The 24167-nt window shown below is 50.1% G+C and overlaps 1 protein-coding gene and 1 long non-coding RNA gene across 4 annotated transcripts in view; one reads left to right on the top strand and one right to left on the bottom strand.

Moving 5' to 3' along the window:
- EPHB2 (EPH receptor B2) overlaps positions 1 to 24167 on the bottom strand; it is a 211806-nt gene that overhangs the window by 177398 nt on the left and 10241 nt on the right. The window lies entirely within an intron of this gene.
- Positions 57 to 2016, top strand: LOC129059536 (uncharacterized). 2 transcript variants are annotated; one of them, XR_008525517.1, is made up of 4 exons: positions 57 to 156; positions 359 to 434; positions 705 to 882; positions 1948 to 2016. It is a non-coding gene; the product is annotated as an uncharacterized LOC129059536 (long non-coding RNA). The 2 variants fall into 2 exon arrangements; XR_008525516.1 differs by lacking the exon at positions 1948 to 2016 and having other exon boundaries at positions 705 to 1067.

Consider the following 24167-nt stretch of genomic DNA (forward strand, 5'->3'; position numbering starts at 1 on the left):
CAGCCTGGGCCTTGCTGAATGACATCAACAAAGCCCCCCATTGCCAAGCATCCACCGTGAGCTAGGCTGCTGCATGGATTATAATTATCTCAGTACATCCTCTCAACCCCTGTGACCACCCCCTTTCAGAGATAAAGGAAACTGAGGCTCAGACAGGTCACTTGCCCAAAGCCAAACCATTAGAAAGTGGGGAGGGATGTTTGAAGTTTTTTTTAATCGAGGTATAGCTCATATACAGTAAAGCATGCAGATCTTAAGTGTACAGCTTGGTGAATGTCTCAAATGCATATACCCATGTAACTACCACTCAAAAAGTTCCTCGTGTCCCATCCTCATCAATGTCCTTCCCTCACCATAGGCAATCGCGATCCTGACTTAATCGCCATTGATTCGTTTTGCCTGGTTTTGAAGTTCCTATGAGTGAAACCAGTCGGGTATGTATTGTTTGGTGTCTGGCTTATTTTGCGAAGTGTAATGATCTTGAGATTTATCCATGATGCTGCGTGTTATCGGCAGCTTGTTGTTCTTTTTTATTCCTGCGTCATATTCCATCGTGTGAATGAATACCCCACAATTTATTTGCTCATTCTTTGTTGATGGACATTTGGGTTGTTTCCAGTTTGGAGCTGTGATAGGCAAAGCTGCTATGAACATTGTGCTCTAGTCCCTGTCTTTCAGTGAACACGTGCATTCATCTCATTTAGGTATACACAGCTGACCCTTGGATAACACCAGTTTGAATGGAGCAGGTCCACTTATGCTTGGACTTTCTTCTGCCTCTGCCACCCTCGAGACAGCAAGACCAACCCCTCCTCCTCAGCCTGCTCAACGTGAAGATGAAGAGGATGACCTTTATGACAGTCTACTTCCACTGAATGAATAGTGAATACGTTTTCTCTTCCTTGTGATTTTCTTTCTTTCTTTTTTTTTTTTTGAGACACAGTCTCACTCTGTCACCCAGTCTGTAGTGCTGTGGCATGATCATAGCTCACTGCAGCCTTGAACTGGCCTCAAGCGATCCTCCTGTCTCTGTCTCCCAAATAGCTGAGACTACAGGTGCATGCCACCATGCCTGGCCTATGCTTTTCTTTTCTTTTTTTTTTTTTTTGAGACAATGTCTCACTCTGTCGCCCAGGCTCACTGGGCGATCATAACTCACTGTAGTCTCAAACTCCTGGGCTCAAGTGATCCTCCTGCCTGAGCCTCTCAAGTAATTGGACTACAGGCACACACCACCATGCCCAGCTTAGAATTTTCTTAATATTTTTTCTCTAGTTTACTTTATTATAAGAATACAGTATATTATATATATATAACATACAAAATATATAACATATATATATACAACATACAAAATATGTGTTAGTTGACTATGTTATCAGTAAGGCTTCTGGTCAACAGTAGGCTATTAGTAGTTAAGTTTTTGGGGAGGAGTCAAATGTTATATGTGGATTTTCAACAGTGTGGGGGGTCAGCACCCCTACCCCCACATTGTTCAAGGGTCAAATGTACTAAATAGGGAGTGGAATTACTGGGCTACGAGGTAGGTGTGTGCTCAATTTTATTAGAAACAGCTAAACTGTTTTCCATGGGGAGGTTATATGACTGATTTTATTCATACTCTTACCCCAATCTGTTTCTTAGGCAAATCATGATTTGGGGTGATTTTGTTATTTTGAGTATGGTGATTCATTGTGTTAATAATGAAATGTGATCTGATTCTTTTTAGTACCACTGGGTGAGTTCCATTAGAAACAAATTGGCACATCAATTATAAACTCTTTGTTAGTCCTATGTTGTAATTTGGCCAAGATCACCCCATTGCACTCCAGCCTGGGCAAGAGAGTGAGACCCTGTCTCAAAAACATAAAATTAAAAAATAAAATTAAATTTACAGAAATCCTCCCAAATGTATTATGAAGTAGTGATGACCATCCCATTTTACAGAGGAGGAAACTGAAGCTCAGAGAGGTGAAGTGTGTCAGCCTGGGTCTCACATGAAGTAAGCTGATCCTGGTAAGCTATACTGGAGGTCAGCAGCCCTTCATGGGTAGGGGTGGCATCACCAAGCCCTGGGTTGCTGTGACCATTAATAGCCAATATATTCTGGAGAGCATGATGCCTAGTACAGAGTTGGTACTCAAAAAGGCTTGTTTGGCCGGGTGTAGGGGCTCATGCTTGTAATCCTAGTATTTCAGGAGGCTGAGGTTGAAGGATCGTTTGAGCCCAGGAGTTCAAGACCAGCCTGGGCAACATAGTGAGACTCGATCTCTACTAAAAATTTAAAAATTAGCTGGGCGTGGTGGCACAAGCTGGTAGTCCCAGCTACTCAGGAGGCTGAGGTGGGAAGATCGCTTGAGCCGAGGAAGTTGAGGCTGCAGTGAGCCATGATAAGACCACTGCACTCCAGCCTGAGTGACAGAGTATGAGACCCTGTCTCAGAAAAAAAAAAAAAAGTTCATAATAAATGAATGTCAAAGTAGAAACAGAACAAGGACCCTGAGCAAATCTGGGGGTTAAACTTCTCTGCTCAGAAAGACATCAAGGCACTTAGAAAAGAAAGTCAGCCAGGTGTCTGACTTTCCTTGGGAGGCTGAGGTGGGAGGATCACTTGAGGTCAGGAGTTTGAGACCAGCCTGGGCAACTTAGTGAGTCCCCCTACAAAAAATAAAAAACTAGCTGGGCATGGTGGCGTATATCTTTAGTCCTAGCTACTCAGGAGGGAGGTGGGGGGATCGCTTGAGCCCAGGAGGTCAAGGCTGCAGCAGTGAACTATGATTGCTTCTGCGAATAGCCATTGCACTCCACTCCAGCCTAAGCAACACAGTGAGACCCTCTCTCAGAAGAAAGAGAGAAAGGAGAAGGAAGGAAGGAAGGAAGGAAGGAAGGAAGGCTGGCTGGAATGTCAGTTAGTCGATTCACCCCATTTTCCGTTTGATCTGAGTGAGGTCCAGGAGCTGGGAACCTGGATAGAGCTCCGGCTCTCAGCTTTGCCCCTACCCCCACCCTTTCTACCAACTTTCCTCCATTATCCCTAACTGTTCCCAGACCCACCCTGAATGCAGAAGACAGGGCTCTCTATCTCCAATCTGTCTCGTTCTGGGCATCCTTCTACATCAGCCGGGGCGGTCCTCATGTCAGTGACCCTATGGCTTGTCCATACCACGAGCCTGGAGCTTTGCAGACCAGCGCAGCCTCTGGGCTCATACGGGACAGGAGGATGATGTGGATGGACCCTATGAGCAGGGGCCTGGGTCGGATGCTGGCTTGGACCCTGCCTACCCACCCACTCACCCAGGGGACCTCGGGCAAGCTGTTCTCTCCGAGCCTCAGATTTCCCATCTGTAGCAGGATGAGTTTGTGAGTAAAATAAAATGGTGCAAAAGAGATGTGGGGTACCAATGAAGTGCATGGGCACTGGAGACACAGAACTAGTTCAAGTCCCGACTCTACTACTTCCCCATTGGGGGCAGGTGCCTTAACCACACTGAGCCCTAGCCTTCTCACCTCTGAAACAGGGAGAAAAATAAAGCCCATCCCCGAGACAGGCACGTAAGACAACAAGCCCAGTGTGTGGGGATTTGGGGCTTCCACCCAGGTGAACTATTATTGCCCTTGTTTTTGTTATTGCACTGAGCCAGAGCCAACATGAGAAACTGAGGTTTTTTTTTTTTTTTTTTTTTTTTTTTTTTTTTGCTGGGAAGAAAACCAGGCTGTCAAGGCAGTATATCCTGCTTTCCCTGAGCTTTTAGATCTCATTCCAAACCTCTGAACAGGGGGAACACATGGGCTACAGGGTCCTTTCACTCACTCAACACATATTTAAGTGCCTACTATGTGCCAGGAGTTATTCTATGCGTCAGGCAGTGAGCACCTAGGATGTAACTACAGTAATCTGCAGGGAACCCTTATCTCCCAAAGAGAGACAGGAGGGCTTGGGATTTAGATAAGAGGGAGACTAGGGGGCGCAGGCTGGAGGGAGGCAGCCAGGTGTCGTCAGGGGAGGGAAAACAGACGGCTCCAGGAACGCGGTTTTAAGGAGTTTTACTTAGGGGGAGGATAAAGTAGAGGGGACAGACTTGTGAAGTGTCAGGTTGGGAAGACAGATCCCAGCAGCCCCACAGCGAGAGAGGAGATGTCTCCCAGGGCTGCCGCTGGGAAAGATTAGGCACTTAGATAGAATCAGAGGATGGGGTGGGGGGGAAAGATTAGGCACTTAGATAGAATCAGAGGACAGGGGTCGGGGTGGGGGTGGTCTCCAAAGCCAGTGCCCCATAGGAAAATGGGACCTGCATCCCCCACCACAGGGGAGACCTGGGGACAGGGAGAAGGGGCAGGCAGAGGGGAGCAGGGCACATGAGCTGGAGTGTCAATCCCCGCTGTCAGCAAGGAAAGGCTTGGCCTCGCAGGGACGGCTCATGCTCACCACTGGACACCAAGAACTTTACATGGACCGCCCCCTAGCCAGGGGAGGAAGGTTCTGTTCTGCTCCCTATTTTACTGATGAGGAAAATGACACTCTGAAAGCTGAAGGAATAAGTACAAGGCCACCAACATCAGGAAGCAGGGAGGGGCTTGTACGATGGTGAGGGGTCTGGGGCTGAAGGAGGGTGGGGCTCTGGGAGAGATTAGAGGGGCGGGGAAGGGCCGCCAGGCAGAGGGAAGAGTAGGAGTAAAGGCAGGGAGGTTTGAAAGGGTCAGGTGAGTTCCAGGAATGGCAAGACACTCAGGGTGGTGGGACACGAGGCCCTGGTGAGACCAGTGGGTCTTGCCTGGCATGCTGTCCCCCAGATGGCACTCAGAAATGCAGCTGTGGTTGTCGTAGTGATGAGTGAGGCTTGAGGGCACGCTTACTCAATGCTGATGCCACAGAGGTACCATCCCAAGCCTGCCAGACCGCAGGACCCCAGGGCCACGGGTCTCACCTTTTAAGGATTGTGAGGGCACAATGACCATACCGGGTACCACTGGCATTTCATGGGCTGGAGCCAGGGGTGGAAAACACCCTGATTGGGTAGGACAGTCCCACAAAAGGAAGAATTGTCCCACCCAAAATGTGAATAGAAACCTTATTTAGAAAAAAATAGTAGATTAGTCTGATCGTGACACACTCCCCAAAAGAACAATATATCCCAGTGACCGCAGTTGAAGAGCGTTTCAGTGATGCCACGTGATGGGGACATCACCCAGGTGGAGAGGGCCTGCTGCATTGGTACCACTGAAAAAGATCTCAGGGTCACTGGGGACCTCAGGTTGACTACAAGGAAGCAACAAAGGGCTCAGGCAAATCGTTTGGACCCAAAGCTTCAAAACCGGTTTATTTGGATAATCCCTCACCAGGCCTCCCTGCCTCAGCGCCTGGTTTCTCTAAGGATTTATTTTGTGAAAATGTCTCTCTCAACAAGTAAGTTATCCTAGTCTGAGCCGACGAGGGAATTCTTCTCTGTGTTCAAAACCGCAAACCCCAGGCAGCCCTTCTGTGGCCCGGCACAACTTTCTGCAGCGTCAGGTTATGAATCACTCATCAAATCCGAGAACGATTCCAGGCCAGGCCGGGCACGTGGGGGAGGGCAGCTTCCTTCTACTCCCAGCTTCTGGGCTGCTGCGCAGGCTCGGACCAGCTTCTCCTCACCCTGACTCCCCAAGGGTCACCTGCCTGGGATCCCAGAAATGCTCAGACTGGGATGGGTCTGATCATCCATGGCAGACCCTTTACACAGATGAATTCCTTGAGGCTGTGGACTGCCCAGGTGAGCTAGGTCTGGGTAGCTCACTTCAGAAATGTGCTCAGAGATGGGGTGATGTGGTGAAATGGAAAAGGTGGCAGAGCTAAGTCTAGAAGCCAAAACCCTAAACAGGCCAGACACAGTGGCTCATGTCTGTAATCCCAGCACTTTGGGAGGCCAAGGCAGGTGGATTACTTGAGGTCAGGAATTTGAGACCAGCCTGGCCAACAAGGTGAAACCCCGTTTCTACTAAAAATACAAAAACTAGCCAGGCATGCTGCCATGTGCCTGCGGTCCCTATTACTTGGGGGGCTAAGGCAGGAGAATCGCTTGAACCTGGGAGGTGGAGGTTGCAGTGAGCCGAGATTGTGCCACTGCACTCCAGCCTGGGTGACAGAGTGAGACTCTGTCTCAAAAAAAAAAAAAAAGAATGAGTTGGACATGGTGGCAAATGCCTGTAATCCCATCTACTTGGAGAGGCCAAGTAGGAGGATTGCCTAAGCCCAGGAGTTCGAGGCTGCAGTGAGCTATGATTGTGCCACTGTATTCCAGCCTGGGTGATAAAGCAAGACCCTGTTGCTAAAAAAAAGTACACAACATAATTTTTAAAAATAAAATAAAATAATAGATTTACAAAAGCAACCCTGAGCATGCTTCACTGTGCCAGGTGAGACTTGGGAGTGAGCATACTCGCTCACTGCTGGTATCTTCCCCAACCTGCTAGATTACAGGACCCAGGGCCGCAGGTCCAAACCGTTCAAGGACTGTGGGGGCACCTTGGTCTAGAGGTTCCCGCATCATGGCTTGAGAATGCCTCTCCTCCGCCTCTCTGCCAATGCCAACCTCAAGGTCTTACCTCCCCTAGAAGTTTCTGCAGCAGAGCCCAGGCACATAGTTGGTCCTCAGTAAACAATTGTTGAATGCAAGGAATGAGTAAATGGCTACAATGACTAATAACAGCACGTGGGCTCCAAAAGTGGCTACTGAATGAATGGCTTGATAATGAATGATTGGATTGCAGTATGGCCCTAGAACAGGAAAGCACACGGAACTCATATGTAGATCTGAATCCTGGCTCTGCCATTTACTACCTGGATGACTTCTGGGAAATTACTTTGCTTCTGTGAGCCTTGGTTTTCTCACCTGCAACGTGGGGTTTAAGGATAGCACCTACCACAGGGGGTCATTAGGAAGCTCCTATGGGTACGGTACCAGCAGAGCTTGGCATAGGACCTGACACCCAGCCATGCTCGGAGATAGAAATTGTTATTCTCATGACCATCATCACTACATGCTTGAGGGTTTGGGGAGCTAGAACATTTGGGCACTCCTGGCTTTGGAAAGACCATCAACACAGATAAGCACAGAGCCAGGAATACTAAGGAACAAGAAAATGACAAAGGAAAAAGAGGAAGAGAAACTAAGACAAGGATCCCAAGTGAACAAAGCCATCTGTGCTTCTGTATAAATCATCCCCAAAGAGGGGGTTGTGCCAGGTAGCCTCTAAGAATCCATCCAGCCCCTAAGTGGAGAATTCTCACCTCTGCAATGAGTTAGTACTTTATCTTTAAATGGTTTGACCAGGTCTTGCCTCAAGGTAGAGCATGAACTCCAAGACCTCTGCAAGGCTAGGTTGATGTAAGAGCTACCTTGTTCTGGCCTGAGACCCAGATCCAGTCTCATTCCAGGTTCTACCTAGTTTCAGAGGCATCTGAACAGCCTGTGCATCATGATAATTTCCTCCTACTTCCAAGGTCTTGTGGGAGTGTCATGCTGAGTTGTAAAAGCCTCTAGGATAGAGGAGGAAGTTATTTTCATGGGCAGACAATGTATTCATTCATTCCCTCATTCATAAAACATCAACCCAAGAGCCTGTTGGTAACAGACTCTGTGCTAGGCACTGGAGGCCCAACGATGAATAAGACAAGAAAGTCTCTACACTCCAGTTTAATGGGGGAGGGTGATGTAGACAAAATTAGCCATACCTTGGTGTTATAAGAATTGTTAGTCAAGAGCTGAGGGTAAGTACAAAGAAGGATATACCAAGGAGGGGACATTTGAGTTGGGCCTTGAAGGATGAGTAGGAGTTCACTAGACAGAAACGAGAAGGGCATTCATTCTAGGCAGCAGCTGGGGCCTGAAGAAAGATGTGGGGGCATGGGAGTTTATAACCTGTATGTATGAAACCTATAGTTTGTGGATGAGAATGACATCCACCTAGAGTTTGTGGGATGACAAGGACAGGCAGAGAAGGCCTCAGGGGCCAGGTCAATGAACAGCTGTTTGGCCTTGATTTTTTTAGATAAGGAGCCCAAGGTCTGAGCAGGAGGGTAATGTGGTCTCAGCTGCAGTTTAGAAGACTTGGTGGTGATGCTTTGTGGGGTTCAGAAGTCACTGAGATGGTCCAGGTGGGGCAGGGGGAAGACTTGAGGTCAGGTGGTAGCTGTAGGAACAGAAAGGCAGGCAGTAGCTGAATGGCCAGGGTGAGAGGGAGGCACAGCTAAAAAGGGCCGTGCTAGCTCTGGCCCTGGTAGTCTCTCCTGAGAACCACAAGGCAGCCAGATTAGGAAACGGAAGCACTGGATGACTTGCCCAAGATTCCTCGTCACGCCGATGGCTGGATTCGCAGACACCTGGAGGCCTGGGGGAGTCCCAGGTTCTCCGCTGTGTCTTCCCTTCTGACTCCACCCAGAGAGCCACGGCCAAGGTGGCGGCTGATCCGAGCCAATCGGTCTCCCCCAGTCTCCCCTCCTCCCCAGCTCCGACAGGGAGGGGGCCGGCTGAGTGCTGTGTCTCCATTGGCCCAAAGCTCCATTATCCTCCTAGGCAGGGTGACCCCCTGCCGCCGCCCCACAGTGCGCTGGGAAGAAAGGCTCCTCTCTGACAAGAAAGCCCCATTGCAGGCTGGGCCCGGGGTCTGGGCAGCGCCTTTATCCACAGTGACCCTGCCAGAGTGTCAGCGGCGCAAACATGCCGCGCTGCAGAGGCTGCCCCCACCCTCAAAGGGCCTCGTGCTGAAGCTGTGAAGGGGCCCCCTCCAGGGCCTCTGGGAACCAGACCGCGGCCTGCAGGCCCCACCGAGGCTCCCAGGCTCCTTCCCACCCCGCAGGGAACCACGCTTTGGCCAACACAGTGACTGAGGCGGGTCTGTGGGGTGGGGGCTGCTAAACAGAGCCTCGGCTCATGCATTGGGAAGGGGGGCCCCATGGAACTCTTTGTCCAGCCTCCAGAATTATTTGGGAGGAAAGTTGAAGGGGAGAGGCTTTTACGTCTCTGGGCCCAGCACCAGGCCTTATTCCCCACACCAACCAGGCAAGAGGGGCCGCCTTGTCCCCAAACATTCCCCCATACCAGCCTGATCACTCCTCGCCCGATCCCCTTGGAGACACAGTCTTGCCAAAGAGGAAAGGGAGGTCTCCTAAGCAGCCTCCTGTAGACCCCCGTGTGTACGATGCGCTCTCTTCCACAGCCCCCCAACTCTGCTTATGATAGCAACAATGATGACCACTACGATTATCTTTATTGAGCACTACCTTTGGGCCAGGGACAGTGCCACATGTCTCTTAGTGCTATTTATCATCCTCATTTTACTAATGGGGAACTGAGGCTCAGAGAGGGAAAACAGCCTATCGAAAGTCATAGAGCGTGTAGGTGTAAGTCAGGATTTGAACCCAGGTCCCTCGGAGCCCACAATCTTATCCACCGTACAAGATACCTTAGGCTGCTCCGGTCCTGAGGGGTGCACAGGCAGGGGCTCTGCCCTAAGTCAAGTGACCCTACTGACCTCCCAGCCCTCTCCCTCAGTCCTGCTCTCTGGGCCGACTCACTGCCAAGGGAGTCCCAAGTGCCCTAGAGGAATCATTAGGCTGTCCCAGGGTGGGAAGAGGATTTCACGGAAGGCAAATTCCCATGAGTTAAGCCAAATGAGTCAAGCTTGAATTGCAGACTTTCCCATCATGTAGAGCTGAGATAGGCTCTACCCAGGGCCCTCAAATCAGACCAGTGGGAAGTGGGAGAAGGAGGCTCCCTGCTGGGAGTTCAGAGGTTGCTAGAAACCCTGTCCTCAGTAGCTGTTCCTGCTCTCAGGCCTGGGGTAAGCCAGCAGTCTTTTCCAAAGGCAGAAAGTATGGACTGTAAACTTCCTTAGAGGCCCTGGTTCTTCTTCTTCTTCTTCTTCTTCTTTTTGATACCGGGTCTCACTCTGTTGTTTAGGCTGGAGTGCAGTGGCATGACCATGACTCACTACAGCCTTGACTTCCTGGGCTCAAGCGATCCTCCCACCTCAGCCTCCCAAGTAGCTGGGACTATAGGCACACGCCACCATTCCCGACTAATTAAAAAAAAAAAATTTAGTAGAGATGGGGTCACACTGTGTTGCCCAAGCTGGTCTCGAACTCCTGGCCTCAAGCAATCCTCCTGCCTTACCCTCCTGCCTCACCCTCCCAAAGTGTGCTGGGATTATAGGAGTGAGCCACCGTACCCAGCAAAGGTCCTGGTTCTTAACAGCCGCCTCAGGAAGATGCTCCCACACCATGCCCCGCAGGCCACAGGAGTCGGTAGAGCAGGTTCATAGCCCTGCTGTGCAGCCTTAGTCAGTGTCACCCTCCCTTGAGCCTCAGTCTCCTACCCTGCAGGGGTGTTCTGAGATAATGTATGTAAAGCATCAAACACCCTGCCCAGCACAAAGCAGAGGCTCAATAAAACAAAGTTGTATTCATTATCATCAGCACCATGGAGCAACACAACAGAGGCTTGGAATCTGTAAGTCCCCTGAATTTTTTCATAAAAGTATCTGTGTGTCTCCAGCTTTCTAGGAGGGGGCAGTTCATAGCCTGTGGCAGCTTCTCAAGGCTCTTCAGGACCCCAAAGAAATTAAGAACCACAGCAAAATAATACTGACGAACTTCAGGCCGGGAGCGGTAGCTCGTGCCTGTGAATCCCAGCGCTTTGGGAGGCTGAGGCGGGCAGATACCTGAGGTCAGGAGTTAGAGACCAGCCTGGCCAACATGGTGAAACCCCATCTCTACTAAAAATACAAAAATTAGTCGGGCGTGGTGGTGCACACCTGTAATCCCAGCTATTCGGGAGGCTGAGGCACAAGAATCGCTTGAACCCAGGAGGCAGATGTTGCAGTGAGCAGAGTTGGCACCACTGCACTTCAGCTTGGGCAATAGAGAGAAACTCAGTCTCAAAAAAAAAAAAAAAAAAAAGAATATTGACATTCTGGTGGTACTTTATTGAGTGTATATATCTCTGGGCTTTGGTTTCTCCGCTTGAAGACTGGGGAGCCCTACCCTAACTGTCTCACAAGGATGTTGTGAGGCTCAGGTGAGACTGTGGAGGGGAAAGGATGCTGTGAACCACACTGGGCTGTGCATGGGCTGTGCCGGGGGGTGGCAGATTTATCCTGCTCCTGCTAAAGAGGCAGCCAGGACCAGCTGCCTGCAGGCTGGGCCACAGAGGCAGCTGCTCCAAAGCCCCCTCACAGTGAGGCCTATAGAGACATGAGCCCCCCGCCCAAGCCCAGGCTGGCCCTGGGTAGGGGGCCCAGGGCAGAGCTCTGTCCTTCTTGACTGAGAAGCTCCTGACAGGGCCACTCCTGTGGCCTCGGGGCTGGTGTTTTGTTTTTGGGGATCAGGAGGCCAAGAATCCAGTCCCAGGTTCAACTTCTAGCTCTGTCCCCACCAAATCATACCAGGCCAAGAATCCAGTCCTGGGTTCAACTTCTAGCTCGGTCCCCACCAAATCATACCAGCCTGATGTAGTAGCGTGTCATGAGCATGGACTTTGGACTTAGAGAATCGCGGGTTCAAATCCCAGTTCCGTCACTTACTGGCTATGTGGCCTTGGGCAATTTACTGAACCTCCCAGAGATTCAGTTTTCTTCTCTCTAAAACAAAAATAATAATAGTCCTGCCTCACAGTGGTGGATTCAGCATGGCAACATGGCACATAATAAGGCCATGGTATATGCTGATTTCCACCGTGCAAAACTACTCTGTAAAATCAATCCTTTAAAATGACTGTTAACATGAATGTTAAAATTGTATAACGCTAATATTTTCATCATTCATATCATCACTCATCACTGTGTGACTTTGCACAGGTCCTTATCCTCTTTGGGTCTTGGTTTCCCCATCTGAAAATAAAGAGGCTGGTTAGAAAGGCAGCCTGGGCCAGGCGCGGTGGTTCATGCCTGCAATCCCAGCACTTTGGAAGGCTGAGGTGGGCGAATCACCTGAGGTCAGGAGTTTGAGACCAGCCTGGCCAACATGGTGAAACCCCGTCTCTACTAAAAATACAAAAATCAGACAGGTGTGGTGGCAGGCACCTGTAATCCCAGCTACTCTGGAGGCTGAGGCAGGAGAATCGCTTGAACTCGGGAGGCAGAGGTTGCAGTGAGCCAAGATTATGCCATTGCATTCCAGTCTGGGTGACAAGAGTGAAACTCCAAAAAAAAAAAAAAAAAAAGAAAGAAAGGCAGCCTAGGAGGGGGAACATTCGAGAGTCTGGACAGTCCTGGATTAAAACTCAGGAAAAATCCACTTGGGCAAATCCTTTCATCTCTTTGAGCCTCAATTTCTTCATCTGTGTTATGCATCTCATTCTTCATTTGTATTCAACAGACACTAGCTGATTTTTTGTGTGTGATGTGCCAGGTCTGGACTAGATGCTGCTGGTAAAACGATGGTCCTACCTCTAAGTGATGGGTCATGGTGACACCCCCTCCCAGGAATGCAGGAGGAGCAATGGAGATATCAATGTGAACGCGCCTTGTAAGCTGCAGAGCCGCACAGTGTCAGCTGCTGTTAATGGACCTTAGAGGGCCTCCAGTTGCAAATCAGAAAATAAAGCGGGGCGGGGGGGCGGTCCCTAAATATTTACCTGCTAGGCAAAAATAAGAACCCCTTCAGCAGAGGCACAAAAGGCAGCTTTAAAAATCTAGACATTCGTGTGCGTGTGTATATCTGTGTGCACACGCGCACTGAGGGTGTGGAATGAAATGAGGTCATATGGAAATGGACTATTTTTATTTCAACAAGGCATTTTAAAAATACTCTTAATTATATGAAGATGGGGTAAAGATTTTCTCAAAAATTAAAGAGAAGAGTTAGAGCCGCCCTCCGGCCCCCCACGTGCTTCCCCAAACCCTGCTGCCTCTGCCTCCAGGCTTCCACCCCCACCTTCTCTGGCCCCCTCACCTTTCCCAGGCCCCCACAGCTCTTGGCTCCCACTCCTGGGAGGCAGTTGGCCCACACATCTGGGCAGAAGGGAGCCAGAATTCACAGAGCCCCACCCTCTAAGCCCTTTCCAAGTGGGTTCTTATGTCATCCTCACTCTGGGAGGCAGGCCCTCTAATTCCCACTGCACAGATAAGGGGAGCTCATCACCTCTGGAGCTCAGGAAGGTTGTGCTCCCAAGCTGAGGTCACACAGCCTGTAAATGGTCTGTGCGGCCCGGAGCTGAATCTCCTCCGCTAGAGGGGGCCGCCTTCCAGGGCAGCTGCTGCTGAAGTTCTGCAAGTCCTGAGACCCAAGAGATCCTTAGGACTGCTCAAACCAAAGACCAGGCAAATTCCTCTTGGGTGGGACGAAGACTGGGGCACAGGCCGCACAAAAGCATTCCGGCCCTGGCTTCTATGCCCTGGCTTCTACACAGTGATGATTTTGTTGTTGTTGTTTTGTTTTGTTTGAGATGGAATCTTGCTCTGTTGCCCAGGCTGGGGTGCAGTGGTGTGATCTTGGCTCACTGCAACCTCCACTTCCCGGGTTCAAGCGATTCTCCTGCCTCAGCCTCCAGAGTAGCTGGGATTACAGATGCGTGCCACCACGCCTGGCTAATTTTTATATTTCTAGTAGAGACGGGGTTTGACAGGCTGTTGGCCAGGCTGGTCTTGAACTCCTGACCTCGTGATCTGCCCGCCTCGGCCTCCCAAAGTGCTGGGATTACAGGCGTGAGCTACCGCGCCTAGCCGATGATGGTTATTTGTTGAGCACTTACTATGTCTCAGCCACCTACTAAGGTAAGGACTATTACCCTCTCCATTTGACAGATAAGGAATCTGAGGTTCCAAGAAGTGAAGCAACTTGTCCACAGTCACACCTAGTAAGATCTGGCACCAGGACATGAACCCAGCTGGTGTGACTGCAGAGCCCCTCGGTGGTCCGCTAATCCCCCAGTGCAGCCCCCAGCTCAAAAGAGGGAAAGGGCCTCGTGCACAGTCGCTCAGCAAGTCCTGACGGGGGTGGATTTGGGCCCGGGCCAGGCTCTTCTCTGTCCCTCTGCCCTCCATTCCCCCCCAGAATGATCTAGCACATGCTAGAGTCACCACTCTGGCTGCCAGGAGATCGTATTGTCAATACATTATCAATTTACATTAGAAAGAAAGAGACATATGCTTCCATGTCAAAAATGCCAACGGAGCCTCCTGGGGTGAGTGGGGGCAGGCCAGAGGGAGAAGACATTTAAGGTCCATTTTCTCTCCGCCCCCTCTGGATCCCCCAAACTATGTGAGGCAGCCTGGGGAGCAAAACCAGGGCCGCTTACTGACAACTCCCCACCACTGCCTGCTTGGTCCAGCCACCACCGTCTCCTGCCTGGACTCTGTGATGGTTGTTCCTGCCCCCTGCTTTGCCCCTCACTCTCTGGCCTCTTAAGACAGAGTGGTGCTTTCTGAACCCAGGTTAGATCCTGTCTCCTCCTCAAAACCCTGCACCACTCCCATCTCACTCCAGGTAGAAGCCAAAGTCCTGCCATGGCCGGTCCCTCTGTGTCACCTGCTCCCATTCTCACCAGGCTCTCCCGCTGCGGCCACGCTGGCTGCCTTGTACACCCCTGTCACAGGGCCTTTGCCCAGCTCTCCCCACTGCCTGAGACACCCTCCCCCAGGTATCCCCGAGCCCCCTCTCTTGCTTCCTTCTGGCCTCTGCTCAAATGTCACCTCCTCAGAAAGGCCTTCCTGATCCCTCCTCTTGCTGGCCCTCCCATCTCTGCTGCAGTTTTCTTCTTAGCACCATCCCTACTTAAGCTACTCACTAGATATCTGGCATCAGTCCTGTCCATTAGAATAAAACCTCCATAGGGCAGGACAATCCATGCTGCCCCCTGCAACTTGCCCACAGCCACACGGCTGGTAAGAGCTTGGGATGTCAAGACCCCCAAAGGCCAGGGATCCCTGACACCTCCCACCCAAGTGCCCACAAGAAGTGGGGGAAGGGCCACCTGGCTTGATATCCGTTGGATCTGAGTGCACGTCTGTCCCGCTGACTAGCTGTGTGGCCTCATCAAGCCACCCCCGCCTCCGCCCCTGGCTCTGAGTATTAGAAGCCTCATCTGTCCATCCAGGAGAACAATACCAGTGGGACCTTCCTCCCAGGGGGCTGTGCACAGCCAGTGTGTGAGCTCCCCAAGGCCAGGCCCACGATGCCTAATTCACCTCGGATCCCACACCCCCACCCTGGGGCCTGGCCCTGTGCCAAGCCCCTGCAGACTTCAATCCCACTCTGTTCAATTAAAGGGAGATGACGGATGTCACAGCACTCTGCCAACTGTCACCCAAAAGAACAAACAGAAGCATATCCTCCTTTCAGTCATCTGAGAGCTGTGTATTCATTCATTCATTCTTCCAATCAATATATATCAGTTGAGCACTTACTAGGGGCTGGGCGCTATGCTAGGCCCAGGGAATCTAAGTGATGAAGCAATTGGATCATGGTCCCCGCCCTTGTAAAGTTGACGGTCTGGTAGGAGAGGTAGAGATGTTCAAAGAAACACTCTATTTTAAAATTATGATGTTGACAAATGCAGCAAAAGATTGGCCCATGGAGCTATGCAGGGCTCTGGGAACACCTCCTTGAAAACATGAAGGATGGGTGAGAGTTATCCGGTGACAAGGGAACAGCATTCCAGCTAGAAGGACCAAGCAGTGCAAAGGCCCTGTGGTGGGAAGAGTCTAGGAATTGCAAGGAACTGAAAGGCCAGAGTGGCTAGAACCCCTAGATGGAGGTGGGTGATGGAAATTAGGCAGAGTGGGCAGGAAGCAGACCGCACAGGGCCTATGGGCCACGGAAGAGTGACCCAAAAGCAACAGGGAGTTGTGGAAATGCTCTGGAGCAACAACATGACTTGATTCATGATCCAACCCTGGGTCATGTTCTCCTAATATAGGTCCGTCTGTTTCTGTCTCCCAGTGTGGCTATGGGCCAGGGTGTCAGGCTTGAAATCCTAATTTGGAGATTTCAGGACAAAAGGTCATCTCCTTCCAGCATCTCATGCCCAGGTGAGAATGTCTACACCCCTCAGAATGGGGCATTCCAAGGCTGTCTGGGTGCCCACTGGCTGAGGTCTACTTGCTGCCCAAGGTCTGCCCAACAGCACAGATGTCACAGAGAATTAAAACCTGCCCAGAAGTTCAGGAACCTTGGTGCAGCTCCCCCTGTGATCCTAACTGGGAGGCATTACCCCGAGTGAGCAGATTATCAGGATGTGTAATTTCTGGAATAAACACAGCTGTGTTTGTTTCTCCACGCAGCGCTCCAGACAGAACGGCAGCCTGGCCCGCCGCGTGCAGCTGGAACCTCGCACCTTGGGACGGATGCCGTCAGGGAGCCGAGAAAACACTCCTCCCGCAGGCCACTGGGAGCTGTCATGCAGGTGGATTTGCATGGAGGCCAATTCAGGGCCCCTAAGGAAGCAAGTGATGAGACCACAGAGGTGCTGAGGTCCCAGAGGGGAAGTGAGCATTGAGACACCTCCAGAGGCCTTTCCCCTTTGGGATTGGGGGTCATGATCAGGCAGGACAACGGGCCTTAGAGTTGTCAGCCATGGGAAGATCATCCCTAGTGTGATCAGTCCATGTGGGAGGACCGTGAAAAGGTCAGAGTCCAGCCCTGGAGCTTTCCAGGTGGGAAAGCTGAAGTCCAGAAAAGGGGAATGGGGGCATTAGGGTAAGAGACATGGTCTATCCAGCACCTACTTCGTGCCAGGTCCCACAATAGTTCCCAGAAGCACTCACCCGGCTCTGCAGCAGCTGTGCAGCCCTGCAGGCTGTGGGGCCCCACAGAGCAAGGCTTCTATCCCAGTTCCATCACCCAGGAACTGTGTGACCACGAGTAAGTCATGTGTAATCTCTCTGAGGCTCAGTTTCCTCCTCTGCAAAGTGGAGATAATCATACCAATTCCACACCTCAGGATTGTTTTGAGGATTAAACAGGATTCTGCATGGAAAGCATTTTCTGCCGTGCCAGGCACATTGTGAGGAACCCATAAATCGTATGTATTCCTTATTCATTCATTCATTCATTCAGTAATTTTTTACTGAGCACCTGCTAAGTCCTAGGTGCCATGCTCAGCATGTGTAAACAAAAGAGATAAAAAAAATCCCTGCCTTTGTGAAGTTTACATTCTTACAGGGAGGTGATAGGAAAAATGATGACTAAATAATGTTTTATTTATTATTATTATCCCCATTTTACAGCAGGGTAAACTGAGGTTCAGAGTGGTTAAGACATTTTTTAAAGGCTATTTATTTTTATTCCACCTTACTCTCAAGAGGGCTAGAGGCAGATGTTAAATACTATGTCTGAGTCTCAGCCAGGTGCAGTGGCTCACACCTGTAATCCCAGCATTTTGGAAGGCTGGGGCAGGAGGATTGCTTGAGCCCAGGAGTTTGAGACCAGCCTGGGCAATACAGAGGAGACCCCATCTCTATTAAAAAAAAGAAAAATTTTTTTTTTTAAAAACAGAAAAGAAAACATAGGCAAAGACAGGAGAGGAAAAAAGAAAAGAAAAATATGTTCAAGCCTCCACAGCTAGAAAAGGGAGCCACCAACTTATCTCCCTTGGAAGGAGTTTTATGCTATAGATCTAATCCCAAGTTCCAGCCCTGCCACTATCTCTGTGTGTCCTCAGGCAACCAGCTGTCCCTTTCTGGGCCTCAGCTTCCCCATATGTCCAGCTCTGACATTCTGCATATTCTGGGATGGTTCTCAGGGTGCTGCTTGGGTTGTCCAGGCTCGATGGAAGAGCTGAGGCCCAGCAAGGTACTGGCAACCCTTCCCTGGCTCAAGGAGTGAAGTGGGCAGGGTGGGACAGGGTGCGGAGGAGCCCCCTGGGAGCTGTGGGGCTTCAGTGAGGGGAGAAGGCAGGCAGGCAGCTGCTCTGCCCTAACTCGTTCACTCTGTCCTTGTCCCTGCCATTGTGGCCCATCCACCAAGGATGTGGGCTACGTCCTGGCCTCTCCCACTGCTGGAGTAGCTGGCTGGGCAGAAGTAGCCACACCCAGGGTCTGGCTTAATAGAGGCTAGGCCCATATAGCCCCTCCTGGCCTCCAGCTTGCCTCTCCCTGCTCTGGATCCTCCTCCCATGCCAGGCTTCATGGCCATCTTCCTGAACCTTTCCCTCCTTTTGATTTCTTTCAGTGGCTTCCTACTGCTTCCAGTGTCAGCCATAGCTCATCACTCAAGGCTTCTCTTACCCAAACCTCTCCTGCCATTTCTTTTTCACACTTTGGTTCACCATGGCTCACACAAACCTGCCCCTTTCCAGCCTCTAGGCCTTTGCCTAGGCTGTTCCCCCTGCTAAGAATGCCCTTCTTTCCATCCACTATATATCAAAATCCTACCTACTAAATAATGCCATCCGGACGGCACAGGCTGGAGGACTTTCCCCTCCGCACTCAACACATTCCATCTCATACACAAGTATGTACTAAAAAGTGTGACCTTGGGTATATCACTGAACATCTCAGAGCCTGCTTTTTTACCTGCAAAATGAGCATTATTAACTATCACGGGCCGGGCGTGGTGGCTCACACCTATAATCCCAGCACTTTGGGAGGCTGAGGCGGGCAGATCACTGGAAGTCAGGAGTTCAAGACCAGCCTGGCCAACATGGTGAAACCCCGTCTCTACTAAGAATATAAAAAATTAGCCGGGTGTGGTGGTGCACGCCTGAAATCCCAGCTACTTGGGAGACTGAGGCAGGAGAATCGCTTGAACCTGGGAGGCAGAGGTTGCAGTGAGCCAAGATCGTGCCACTGCACTCCAGCCTGGGTGACAGAATGAGACTCAGTCTCATAAAAGAAAAAAAAAAAGAAAGAAAAAGAAAAAGAAACTATTATGCAGGGTTGTTGAGATAAATTAGAGCATGTCAGAACCTCACCTAGGATGGTGCCTGGCACTTAGTGGGGACTTAATGATGGAGGCTGCTGTGATCATGATATTGATGAGGGAAGAAGAAAAGAAGAAGAAAGAGCAGAAAAGAAAGAAGAGGTAGAGGAGGAGGAAGAGGAGAAAGCAATGGAGTAGGAGAAGGATAAAGAGGAGGAAGGAGGCCTTGCCTATCACCTCTACTGGGATATAATTCTTTGCCGTCAGAATGTCGATTCTCTTTAATTTCCCTCTATGTCCCCTAGCATCCTAGAGTCGTTCAAAAATGACTGCTGAATGGATGGACAGATGGATGGATGAAGGAGGGAGGGTGGGATTGTGAGAAGGAAGGATGTACGGACAGATGAACAGAAACAGATCAGTCTGGAGGAGATGGAGTGTGCTATCCCAGAAGCCTAGCAGCAGAGCATCCCACTGGCAGCAGAGGCTTCTGGGACCAGATGCCAAATCTCTTCCCCTGCTGTTGCATCTCCCCCTGGCTCTAAGCTCCTGTGCTCCTGGCCAGCATCAGTCTGCTCTCAAGGTGGAGTGAGTAGAAGCTCGGGGCAGCTGACACCCAGGGGAGTTCCAGCTCTTCCCCCACCTGTCACCAGCCTTTGACAGCAGGAACATATCTCCAAAAGTGTGGGCCAAGTCAATGGGAAAATAGGATTTACTTTACAGAAATTCACTTTGGGGGCCAACTTCTCCAGAACTCCCCAGTGCAAAAACCTTGGCAAATCCATAGTCAATGGCTCAGAAGGTTTCTCCAAACCTGGGGAGTGTGCTGTTTGCTAGCTCTTTCCAGAGCCAGAAACTGGAAAATGAGGAAATGTCACAGTCCAGATACAAAAGGGAGTCTTGGGGGGAGAAATGCACTCTGGTTTTTGGTGTTTGTTTATTTATCCATCAATTTCATCGATTTATCCATCCAACTATCCAAAACAGGCAACCATCCTGCCGTTGTCCCTCTACTCATGAAACCAACCTGTTATCTATCTATCTACCTCTCCATCTATCCAGCCAGCCAGCCAACCATCAACCACTCAACAATCTACCTCACCATCAACCTGCCCGTCATTCACCCAACCATCCAATCCATGCACTTATCCTTTATCTATCCAGCCACTTATCCATCTAACCATCAATCACTCATCCACTCATCCAACTGCTGAGCTGCTCATCCAACCATCTAACTGTACACTACCCAAGAAGCATGGATGAGAATCTCCCAGTACTGTTGGGGAGAAACCTACACATGGTATGGCATAACCTAGGCAATATAAAAGGGGTGCATACAAGGTGCCACCAAGGACACAGAGGCCACCAAGAGCAGAAGGGGGAGGGGCCAGTGAGAGAGATCAGAGCAGGCTTCACACAGGAAGAGATGCTCAAGCTTCATCTTAACAGGTAGCAAGAACTGACCAGGGAGAGATGGTGAAAAGGGTACCCAGGTGAGGAGGAGAGGGAGGAGCAACATGAAACAGTATGGTGGATTCTAGGAGCCCAAAGCCTTGAGTCCTCAAAACTACTTGGTTAGCTGTGAGCCCCGGGCCAGTCCTCAGTTTTTCCAAGTCCACCGGACTCTATAATTCCCCTTGATTCCTAGAAAGAAAGGGCCATGTCCTGCGGCAGCTGGGTAGGAAGCTGTCATCTGCTGCCCTGGGCTGTGCTCTGATGGCTACAATAGGGTTAAACCCAGCAGGGAGAGAAAAGTGGGTGCCCTAAGATTTTGTGAAACAGGCTTTGCTGCCAAACAAACCCAGGTATAAATCCCAACTTCTTATTTTGCAACGAGTTATTTAACTTCTGAGTCTTTCTTCCCTCTTCTGAAAATGAAGAAAACACCAAGAGCTCTATGCTAGGCCATTGTGAGGACGGAACCAGCTAATATAGGGGGAGTACTTGGTAAGCTGTGGGTAATACCAGTTACTCTTCCTGGTTGCTGCCAGTACTCAAGTCCTACTGTGTGCCAGGCAAAGTGATCTAAAACAGGGGTTAGAGAGCCGGCCTTAGACAACACATGAGTCAGTTATCAGTAAATGTTAGTTCTCTGTCCATGTATGCAAATTATGTACAAATGGTTCAGACAAAATATATATCTCTACATTACACACACACACACACACACACACACACACGTGCAAGGGGGAAAGGGCGGCAGAGAGAGTGAGAACACACAGGAGAGCAAATGTGGTAAACATGTTGATGATTGTTGAATCTAGGTGAAGGCTAGACAGGTGTTTTACTCTGCTTTCAATCTCTCTGCATGTTTGAAATGTGAAAAAGAAAAGAAATCAGCTCTTTCTCCATTTATCTTGGAGCCAGACCGCCTAAGCTTGGATCCTAGCTCCACCACTACTGGCCGAATGGCCATGGGTACATGAATGCCTTCTCTAAGCCTTAATTTTTTCATCTGTAGGAATTCAGCTAACAATAATACCTAAGCCTGGTCCTTAGCAAGTCCTTAATACATGCTAGTTGCTGCTGTTATTATTACTACTATTATTACTCTCTTTGAGTGGCTGAGACACTGAGGATGAGAGAGGCTTGGTAAAACAACTCCTTTAAAAAAAAATACATGAGCTCTTTTAATTCCTCAAACAACACCATGGGGTAGGTGACAGTATCCTCACTTTACAGATGAGAAGCTAAACCTGAAGAGGGTGAAATGGTTTACCCCTGACACCACCAGTGAGTGGAAAGACTAGGATTTGAACACAGTTCTGCCTGTCTCCAAAGTTCAGGGTCCTTCCCCCAATATCTCTTCCCTCTCCTGGACTCAGGCCAAGGGGCCCAGCCTCATCACCCTTTCAACTCCAGAAGGGGCCGGTCAGAGGGAGTCCTGAGCTTTGCTGGCATGGCTGTGCTTCCGGGCTAGCCAGGGGCACCCAGTGTCAGGGGCTCCTTGGCAGCTCGGGAGCCCTTTTCCACTGTTCTCCCGAGAGCTGCGGGAGCTGCCATCTGAGGCCGCGGGGAGTGACAGCTGACGCTGATGGAGACAGGCAAGAGGATGTACCGGCCAGAGCCCTGACTCGAACAGACTCCCTGGGCCATGGCCTTTCGTGGGTTCCAAAAAGGCCCTGCGGGCTCTAGATGAGGCTGTTCCCAGGCTCTGCCTCCCCGTGAGAGGCGGAGAAGCCCCATTCAGGCGGGACGCATCCCACTGTGCGCTAAGCCGCTTTCTCCCCACTTACACGTTTCAGATGCTTTTTGTCCTTCCGGCTTCCCATGGACTCAGGCCAAGTGACAAGTTGGTGCCGTGGACATATGTCGTCGCCATAATGGGAATGTTGACCCCATGCTCTCTCCCTGCTGGGGCCAGGCAGCTTGCACCACACCCCAGTGCTTGGCATGCCCCATTCTCAGTCACACAGGACTCCTTCCAGCTCCCCAAATACATCACACACTCACAGGCCTCCTATCCGGATCTTTGCAGATGCTGTTCCTGTTGCCTGGAATGGCTGCCTCGCTGCTTCTTCACCTGGCTCTTCCTTAAGAATCATCTTAGAAGTCGCCTCTTCTAGGACGCCTTGTCTAACCTCATTGTATAGTTCAAGAAGCTGAGGCTCAAACTGCTAAGAGGGCCAAGGTAACACTGTTAAGTGTCAGAGCCAGAGGTCCAATCTAGCATGGTTCTAAGTCTAAGACCACACTGCTTTTCATTCATTCTGCCAACTCTACCTCCCTCAAGAAGAAACCTAGGGAAGACATGCTTTCTGCCTTCGAACATGGCAGATGCCTGCAAGATGGATCTTATGTTTCTGGATTGTTCTGGAGGGTGGAAAACAAGGACCATGCAGGGAAATTACAGGGAAAGAGACTCCCCCTTTCAAGGTGAGGAGCCATGTTTTAACACCTCCCAGTGCCTACCAGCTATGTGACCTTGAGTAAGTCATTGAACCTCAACTTCCCCATTTGTACAATGGTGCTAACAATACCACTGCTATTTCTTTACACCAAATACCTAAACCAGAGGTTGTAAACTGCCAGCCAGTAAGCCAAATCCAGCCAGCAAACATGGTTTGGTTTGGCCAGAACTGTATTTTAGAATAAAATGAGTAAACATTCAAAAACCAGGCATGGTGGCTCACCTCTGTAATCCCAACAATTTGGGAAGCTGAGGCAGGTGGATCACTTGAGGCCAGGAGTTTGAGACCAGCCTGGCCAACACGGCAAGACTCCGTCTCTATCAAAAAGAAAAAAAAATGCTGGGCATGGTGGTAGGTGCCTGTCTTTACTCAAAATACAAAAATTAGCCAGGCGTGGTGGCACATGACTGTAGTCCCAGCTACTCAGGAGGCTGAGGCCCAAGAATTGCTTGAACCTGGGAGGCAGATGTTGCAGTGAGCCAAGATAGTGTCACTACACTCCAGCTTAGGCAACAGAGCGAGACTCAAAACAAAACAAAACAAAACAAAAACCAGTTTTCCCATAAGCATCAGAACTTTGCAAATCAGGCTGGGTGCAATAGCTTATGTCTGTAATCCCAGCACTTTGGGAGGCTGAAGGAGGATCGCCTGAGTTCACAAGTTCAAGACTGGCCTGGGCAACATGGTGAAAGACTCTGTCTCTACCAAAAAAAAAAAAAAAAAAAAAAAAAAAGCTGGATGCAGTGGCAGGTGCCTATGGATCCAGCTACTTGGGAGGCTGAGGTGGAAGAATTGCTTGAGCCCAGGAGGTCGAGGCTGCAAATGAGCTGCGATTGCGTCACTGTACTCCAGCCTATGAGACAGAGTGAGACCTCGTCTAAGAAAAAAGAGAGAGGAAAAAAAAGAACTTTGCAAATCAGAAGATCTGGCAAAACCGGACACAGATTCCTGTGTGACAACATGGTCAGGAGTGGGTAGCACCTGCCTTTTTTAGACTGGACATGCGCTCTTCCTGGGGGCACTATTATACTTCCAACAGTCAAGTCACCTCACTCATTCACAACGCAGGCCAGCTCACAAGTCTGGGGTCTCTGATCAAGACTCTTGTGATTTATTCCCTGTATTACGTTAGGCCAGATTTCCTGGTCAGTCAGCAAACAGAAACCCAATTTCTTGCTCAATGGTTTAATGCGCCAACTTTGACTATGTGTTTGTTGCCCAGGTCCCCCTCAACTGTCTTTGGAAGCGACACTCAGAGCTCAGTGGTCCCACCCGCTCACTTCACTGTTTGTACACATTTCCATGTGCTCTGGGGCCAACCTGTAGTCCAAACTTAATTTGACAATAACTGGCCCACGCCTTTAGAATTTTTTCTTTTCCTCTAATGCTTCCCCACTCCTGCAATGACCTCTGGCCAAGGT

This window comes from Pongo abelii, chromosome 1, assembly GCF_028885655.2.
Source record: "Pongo abelii isolate AG06213 chromosome 1, NHGRI_mPonAbe1-v2.0_pri, whole genome shotgun sequence".
NCBI lineage: Eukaryota > Metazoa > Chordata > Mammalia > Primates > Hominidae > Pongo > Pongo abelii.